The sequence below is a fragment of the Rhinopithecus bieti genome, unplaced genomic scaffold (assembly GCF_001698545.2).
Source record: "Rhinopithecus bieti isolate Rb0 unplaced genomic scaffold, ASM169854v2 scaffold_9824, whole genome shotgun sequence".
In the NCBI taxonomy this organism is placed as follows: domain Eukaryota; kingdom Metazoa; phylum Chordata; class Mammalia; order Primates; family Cercopithecidae; genus Rhinopithecus; species Rhinopithecus bieti.
Window position 1 is genome coordinate 136,060 of NW_016806132.1, and position 7,631 is coordinate 143,690.

Consider the following 7,631-nt stretch of genomic DNA (forward strand, 5'->3'; position numbering starts at 1 on the left):
TATATCCCCGCGCTGGACGGAGCAGCTGGTACCACCCAGAGGACCAACTGGCTCCTCTGGTCTGTGGTCCCCACCCAGGAACTGACTCAGCTTCGAGTCCCTGTGATCTCATCTCTGACCCAAGCGATCAGCACTGCCCACTTTCTGACCCCCGACCCACTAAACTGTCCCGGAAAACTCCCCTCCTGGGGTCCCTGGGGAGATGGAGTTGAGGAATAAGGAAACGCCCCCATTGCAGCTCTGTGGTGGTGAGAAATCCCTCTGTCTACGCAGCCGGCCAGGGGAGCCCCTGGGGCGGTGACAGGAAAGACCAGGGAGGATAAAGAAAACCCAGCTCCGGGGGGCACAAGGTCACAGCCGTGGTGCGGGCGGGAACCCCAAGATCAAAGCATAGCAGGTGCCGGCCTTGGAACGGAGCGGCTCAGAGTCCACAGAAGCCTCCCGCGTCCTCGTCCCAGGCAGAGGCCGTGCTCCACCTGCAGGTGGTGGGAAGAACGGAGACGTCTTGCCAAGGCCGGGGCACGTCGCCAGAGGGGCACAGGTGCCAGGGGGCCCGGCTGGCCCAGAAGAGAGGGCCCCGGAACCCCAGGTCCACGTCAGGGCCGGAGTTTGCCCAAAACCATTTTCCCTGCTGATTCCCAAGACGTTCTGTGCCCCAGAAAACTGCTTGGAAACCCACACACAGTCTCACTCTGCGGCCCAGCCCAAAGCCCATCCCTGGGCTTCACGAGCTATTGTTTTTTTTTTTTTTTTTTTTGAGACGGAGGCTCACTCTGTCTCCCAGGCTGGAGTAAGTGGTGCGCTCTCGGCTCCCTGCAAGCTCCGCCTCCTGGATTCAAGAGATTCTCCTGCCTCAGCCTCCTGAGTAGCTGGGACTACAGGCGCTGCCACCTCGCCCGGCTAACTTTTTGTATTTTTAGTAGAGACGGGGTTTCACCGTGTTAGCCAGGATGGTCTCCTAATTTGGTATTTTTAGTAGAGACCATGTTGGACAGTCTGGTCTCGAACTCCTGATCTCAGGTGATCCACCCACCTCAGCCTCCCCAAAGTGCTGGGATTCCAGGTGTGAGCCATCGAGCCTGGCTTTTCTTTTTCTTTTTTTTGAGACCTAGTCTCATTCTGTCTCCCGGACTGGAGTGCAGTTGTAATCTCAGCTCACTGCGGCTTCTGCCTCCTGGGTTCAAGCGATTCTCCTGCCTCAGCCTCCCAAGTAGCTGGGACTACAGGTGCCGCCACCACATCCGGCTAATTTTGTATTTTAGTAGAGACAGGGTTTCACCGTGTTAGCCAGGATGGTCTCGATCTCCTGACCTCGTGATCCACCCATCTCGGCCTCCCAAAGTGCTGGGATGACAGGCGTGAGCCACCGCGCCCGGTCACTTCATTATAGTTTTTATGTGTGTTTCTCTGATGGTCAATGGTATTGAACACCTGTTCATATACCCGTTTGCCATTTGTGTATCTTCTTTCGAGAAATGTCTATTCATATCTTTGGCCGTTTTTACATTTCAATTTAATTTTTTTATATTTCACTTTTCAGTTCAGGGGTACATGCGCAGGCTGGTGAAAGAGGTGAACTTGTGCCGTGGGTTCCTGTTGTACGGATGATTTCATCACCCAGGTATTAAGCCTGGTACCCAGTAGTGACTCTTCCTGACTCTCCCTCCGCCCACCCTTAACCCTCCACCCTCCCATCGACTCCAGTGTGTGCCGTTCCCCTCTCTGTGTTCACGTCATTTAGCTCCCACTTACACATGAGCACGTGTGGGTATTTGGTTTTCTGTTCCTGTGTTGCTGAAGACAATGGCCTCCAACTCCAGCCATGTTCCTGCAAAAGGCATGATCTTGTTTTTTTTTTTTAATGACTTTTTGCCATTTTTTAATCAGATTATAAGATACTTTTCTATTGACTTGTTTGACCTCCTTATATAGTCTAGTATTTTATCCCCCCTGAGGCTGCTGTTCTGAGCCTAAAGACGGAAGGAAGGCCTTGTGAGCTGTGCCTGGTACAGGTTTTTTTTTTTTTTTTCACATTATACCAGGTTCAAGCGATTCCCCTGCCTCAGCCTCCCAAGTAGCTGGGACTACAGGCGCCCACCACCACACCCGGCTAACTTTTGTATTTTTAGTAGACACGGGGTTTCACCGTGTTGGCCAGGATGGTCTTGATCTCCTGACCTCGTCATCTGCCTGCCTCGGCCTCCCAAAGTGCTGGGATTCCACGCGTGAGCCACAGCGTCCAGCCACAATTAACCGTTTTAACGGGTCCAGTTCACTAGCATTTAGCACATGGTTCCGCCGGGGGCAGATCTGTGCAAACCACACCCCAGAGGCCAAGGAAGCTGACGGCTGAAGAAAGAAACTGACTGATCCAGATTCTTAGAAAGAAATATGCAGAAATATGTAGGAAAGAAGCCGTATCTGCGAGGAGAGTGGATCCCAGTGCTCCCCGCAGACCCAGGGCTTCACCCCAGGGAGGAAAACGCAGGAAAACGTTGCTATGCGGGTGGGAGGGGGGCCCTCAGGGACAGGGAAGGTGCCTCAGGGGCAGCCACGTGCACCTGCTAAGGGCAGGGTTTATGGTCCAGGCTACTTTGACCCAAGGGCGGGATTTAGGTCACATTGGAGAAAGTGGCAATCATCTTCGGGACCTTCCCAGAGCAGGGGTTGGTCAGAAGTGAACACACCGATTGGCCTCCCAGACGGAGCTGCTCTCTGTTCCACAAACAGGCGTTGTGAGACGCAGCCCCCACCTCTCTCTAGCTGCCCCACCTCTCTCTAGCTGCCCCACCTCTCTCTAGCTGCTCCACGTCTCTCTAGCTGCCCCACCTCTCTCTAGCTGCCCCCACGTCTCTCTACCTGCTCCACGTCTCTCTAGCTGCCCCCACCTCTCTCAAGCTGCAGCACATTCTCATAACTTCAAAGGAGACCCTATGCCCCTTAGGCAGTCACTCCGCACCCCTGCCAACCACAAACCCAGGTTCTGTTTCTGCAGCATTGCCTGTTCCTAGAAATGGAACCCCATGCTGTCCTCTTGTGTCTGGCTTCCCTCACTGAGGGCAGTGTCCCCAGGTTCCTGTTCATGGCTGTGTAGTATTCCACTGTGTGGACAGAGCACACTTTGTGTGTCTCTTCCCCTGATGACGACCCAGGCTCTCTCGTGAAGCCACCATGTGTGCAGGTGACCTGTGTGCAAAGCCCTTGCAAGGCAGGTCCCAGAGGCCCTTTGCCGGCTCCCAGGCAGGTCCCCTCCCACCTCACAGGTGACCACACGGAGGCTCAGGAGAGAGGAGGCAGGTTGTGGAGATGAGAGGCAAGCCCAGCCCTACTGGGGCCCGGCTGGGTGCCCGGGTGGCTCACGTCACCAGAGGGGCCTCCCTGCTGCATCTTTGAGCCGAGGGCACTGAGCCCGGGGGGTCTCCGTGAGCTGGTTCGCACAGACACCCCCACACCTGCCCCATGGATGTGGGAGTCTCCGCCATTTCCCCTGGGGGCTCCCAGCCTCTCCCCGCTAGGGACCCCTCCCCAGGACTCCCCCCAAGGACTCCCCACCACACCCACTGCAGTGTTGGCAGCTGGAAACCCCCAGGTGACCCGAGGGACCTGGGGACAGGTAGGGAGGGAGGCAACTCCCCTGTGTGGTTCCTGTTTGCTCCGTGCGATGAGGTGTGGACACTACAGGGTCAGGCCGCATCTGCCAGGCTGGCTGGGGGCCGGGGTTAGGGTCGGAAGAGCAGGGTGGTCTGTGGAATCGCCACGTTCACCCCCCACCCCTGAATAGCCTGGGCGGGCAGCGGCCGCACTCAGGCCCCAGCAGCAGAGACCACGGCGCAGGGGGTGGGTGCAGGGGTGGGGCAGGGGCCAGCTGTGCCATCCCAGGTGGTCTTGGGGCCTCTGCCTCCCTCCCACCGTGTTGGGGATCTCGTGTTGAGGACAGGCTGACGGTCTGCGTTCTTGCTGGGTAGGGCGGGGGTTGGCCCCTCACGGAGGCTCCTCGGTCCTCCCAGACGCCGCCGGGGGTGCCTGGAGGAAGGCCCAGCTTCCTGAGCACCCGTAAGGACGTCAGTGTCCCCGCAGCCACGGGGCGGGCCAGGGAGAAGGCCGAGTGTGTCGGGGTCTTCCCCGGACCTCCCCAGGGAGAGAGAGGAGGCAGCCGTCCCCAGCCGGGCTGGTGAGAATGGTGCCGGTCAGAGGGCAGAAGAAACAGCCCACACACTCCTGGGGCCGGTGGTGTTACCTGCACGTCCCAGGGTGCAGACACTGCTGGACAGTTGAGCTGGGGCTGCCACCATAGATGGCCCCAAACCAGGCAGAGGGGTGCACTGACCGCAGAGACTCATCCGCTCCCCGTCCTGGAGACCAGCGGTCTGAGGTCCAGGAGTCTCAGGGCCGTGCTCCCTCCACAGGCTCCGGGGGAGGCTCCTTCCTGCCTCTCGCAGCTCCTGGGGGCTCCAGGCATCCCTGGGTTTGTGGCCGCGTCACTCCAGTCTCTGCTTCTGTCTCCACGTGGCGTCCTCCCCTGTGTCTGCGTCTCGTCTACTGTCTCTCAGGACACTTGGGAGAATGAGTAAAGGGGTGCACGAACAAGGACTCTGAATGTCTGCGGTGGCCCAGGGCACTCCACGTTCCGTCTCGGGGCCAGGCTGTCTCTGAAGGACACGAACGCTGCCTAGTGGTGTTGGCCAATTTCTGTGGCCTCAAATCCTCCACCACAGCTGGTCACAAGCAAGGAAACCTATGGCAGCACTGGGAAGGAACGCAGGGTTGCCTCTTGCGATCCCCCAGGCAGTGGCAGACACCGGCCCTCAGCCCCCGGGAGGAGTCTCCAGGCGCCCATCTTCCCAGGTGCAGAGTTAGCGGCTCAGAAAGGCTCGGCGGCCTCCTGTGGTCACACAGCAGAGCCTCCCGAGGTGGCCGTCCCCCTCGTGAGGTTCCAGCAACATCCGTGGAGACCACACTCGTCGTTAGATGGCGGCCACCCTGAGGCTCACGAGGACTTCCAGGGGCTTCGGAGCGGCTGCCTGGGAGACCTGGGTGGGCCAGGCCAGAAGAAGTAACAGGTTCGGAGAAACACGAATGCCAAAACCACACGCCTGGGCCTTGGGAAGGCAGAGCTGGAGGACGCGGTGGGTGGGTGCTATCCTTCAAGAAGGGCTGGGTGTCGGAGTGTGTGTGGGTGTGTGGTGCGGTGGGAGCTGCCCCTCCAGGACTGTGTTCTAGGTTTTGTGTGCGTGTGTGTGCCTGTGTGTGTGCAGTGGGGTGTGTCGCGTGTCTCGTTCTTCACGGAGGCCTGTGTTCCAGTGTGTTGGGGGGGCGGTGGGAGGTGTTCCCCAGGGACGCCTGCGTTCGCACTTGGTGGTGCTGCGGTTTATTCTGAAGGATTCCAGGAAATAGCATCTGAAGTACCTTCCAGTGGGACGATGACTCCCTCAAGCTGACGTCATCTGGAAAACAACACATGGACGGAGAGATTTTTTTAAAAAAAAATTTCTCATCTGACTAAATGCAGGTTCTCCAAAGCGAGGCCGATGTCAGGAGGCCCCTCGGAGAAATATCCGTCTGTCGCTTGTGGGGACCAGGATCGATCCAGCTCCCAGTGGCCACAGGCGCTCGGAGAAATATTCATCTATCAACTGGGGGCATGAACTGGGAACAGGAGTCAAACCGGCAGGGGACGGACGGTGACCCTGCTCCGGACGGGCTCTTCCTGGCCCTTTGAGTTTAGGTCCTTTGCTCTCCCAGGCAGCCCGCGTTCCCCCCCATTCCTGCTCCCGGGAAGAAGTGTCTGTCCACTCCAGCCCCACACTGGGTGGCCTGGGCCGTCTCATTCCTGATTCCCCAACGGTCTGAGGCAGGAGAAGCGGGTCTGAGGCAGGAGACGAGGGTCTGAGGCAGGAGACGAGGGTCTGGAGGCAGGAGACGAGGGTCTGAGGCAGGGGAAGAGGGTCTGGAGGCAGGAGACGAGGGTCTGAGGCAGGGGAGGAGGGTCTGAGGCAGGAAAAGAGGGTGTATTTGGCCTCATAGTGTTAGAACGAGGCTGTCAGGGTGCGCCCTAAAGCAACCTGCTGTTCTCATGAGAGGGAAGAGATGCCAGGGATACTTGGGCACAGTGAAAAGACCCTATAAGCACACACCAGATGGCATCCACAAGCCGAGGAGAGGGGCTTCGGGAGGAACCAGCCTGAGGGACGACACCTTGCTCTCAGACTTCAGCCTCCAGGACTATGGGAAGGTAATTTTCAGTTAAGCCCAGCCCTGAACACTCACACAGACGGGTACATTTACTGTCCCTGTTCTTCTGCCAAGGAAATTGAGGCACAGAGAAGTTTAGTGAACTGGACCCATAGGAGAGAACCAGTAACGGTCAAGCTTGGGTTGGAACAAACCACCCTTTTTGCAGCACTCATGCTCTTAGGCACTACACGTTTCCTTGGATACCCTGGAAACACGGAATACTGCAGTACACCCTGAACACGCAACGTCACAGTAACAAAGACGACACTGAGTTGAAGTGTCTTCAGCCACATGGGAATGTGTCAGAAGAGTACGGGGGTCTCTCATGGATGGCATGAATAGAAGACCCCCAGAAAGGAAGAGACGGCTCAGCCCACCACCCTCAGGGGAAGGTCTTGGTTCTGCTCCACCACCGAGTAGTTTCCCACCTCCAACAGGGGAAGGCCTCAGTACCTAGGAGACCTCAGTACCTGGAAAGTCTCAGTACCTAGGCGACCTCAGCACCGAGGAGGTCTCAGTACCTAGGAGGTCTCAGCACCGAGGAGGTCTCAGGACCTAGGAGGTCTCAGCACCTAGAAGGTCTCAGCACCGAGGTGACCTCAGCACCGAGGAGGTCTCAGTACCTAGGGGACCTCAGTACCGACGAGGTCTCAGTACCTAGGAGATCTCAGTGCCTAGGAGACCTCAGTACCTAGAAGGTCTCAGGACCTAGGAGGTCTCAGCACCTAGAAGGTCTCAGCACCGAGGTGACCTCAGTACCGACGAGGTCTCAGTACCTAGGGGACCTCAGTACCAACGAGGTCTCAGTACCTAGGAGATCTCCGTGCCTAGGAGACCTCAGTACCTAGGAGGTCTCAGCACCGAGGTGACCTCAGTACCGACGAGTCTCAGTACCTAGGGGACCTCAGTACCAATGAGGTCTCAGTACCCAGGAGATCTCCGTGCCTAGGAGACCTCAGTACCTAGAAGGTCTCAGCACCGAGGAGGTCTCAGCACCGAGGTGACCTCAGTACCGACGTGGTCTCAGTACCTAGGAGATCTCCGTGCCTAGGAGACCTCAGTACCTAGCAGGTCAAACTGAGAGACGAAACGTAGAAGGGAGGTTGTCACGGGCTGGGGGAGGCAGAGTGGAGAGCTGTTCATGGAAAGATGCGAACGTTCTGCAGACAGACGGTGGTGCCGAGTGCACCACGCCAATGTGCTCAGTCCCACCGAACTGCGCCCTGAAAACGGCCAGCATGGCCAACTCCGTGTTTTGTATACGGCGCCACAGGAGGAAACAGTCGTCGGAAGAGAGGGAGGGAGAGGAGCGAGCGCGCCGCGCCGGCCCCGCCCCGCCCCGCCGTGCAGCCCCGTCCAGGCCTCGCAGCTCGCGCAGGGTCGGGCGTCCCCCGGGC

At 58.2% G+C, this 7,631-nt stretch overlaps 1 long non-coding RNA gene across 1 annotated transcript in view; it reads right to left on the reverse strand.

The window, feature by feature from the left end:
* Nucleotides 1-1,783: 1,783 nt before the first annotated feature.
* LOC108531411 (uncharacterized) overlaps nucleotides 1,784-7,631 on the reverse strand; it is a 6,790-nt gene continuing 942 nt past the window's right edge. The window contains exons 2-3 of the long non-coding RNA XR_001886159.1: nucleotides 4,238-5,444; nucleotides 1,784-1,828 (exon numbers count right to left, since the gene is read on the reverse strand). This is a non-coding gene — a long non-coding RNA (uncharacterized LOC108531411). The remainder of the gene's footprint in view (nucleotides 1,829-4,237; nucleotides 5,445-7,631) is intronic.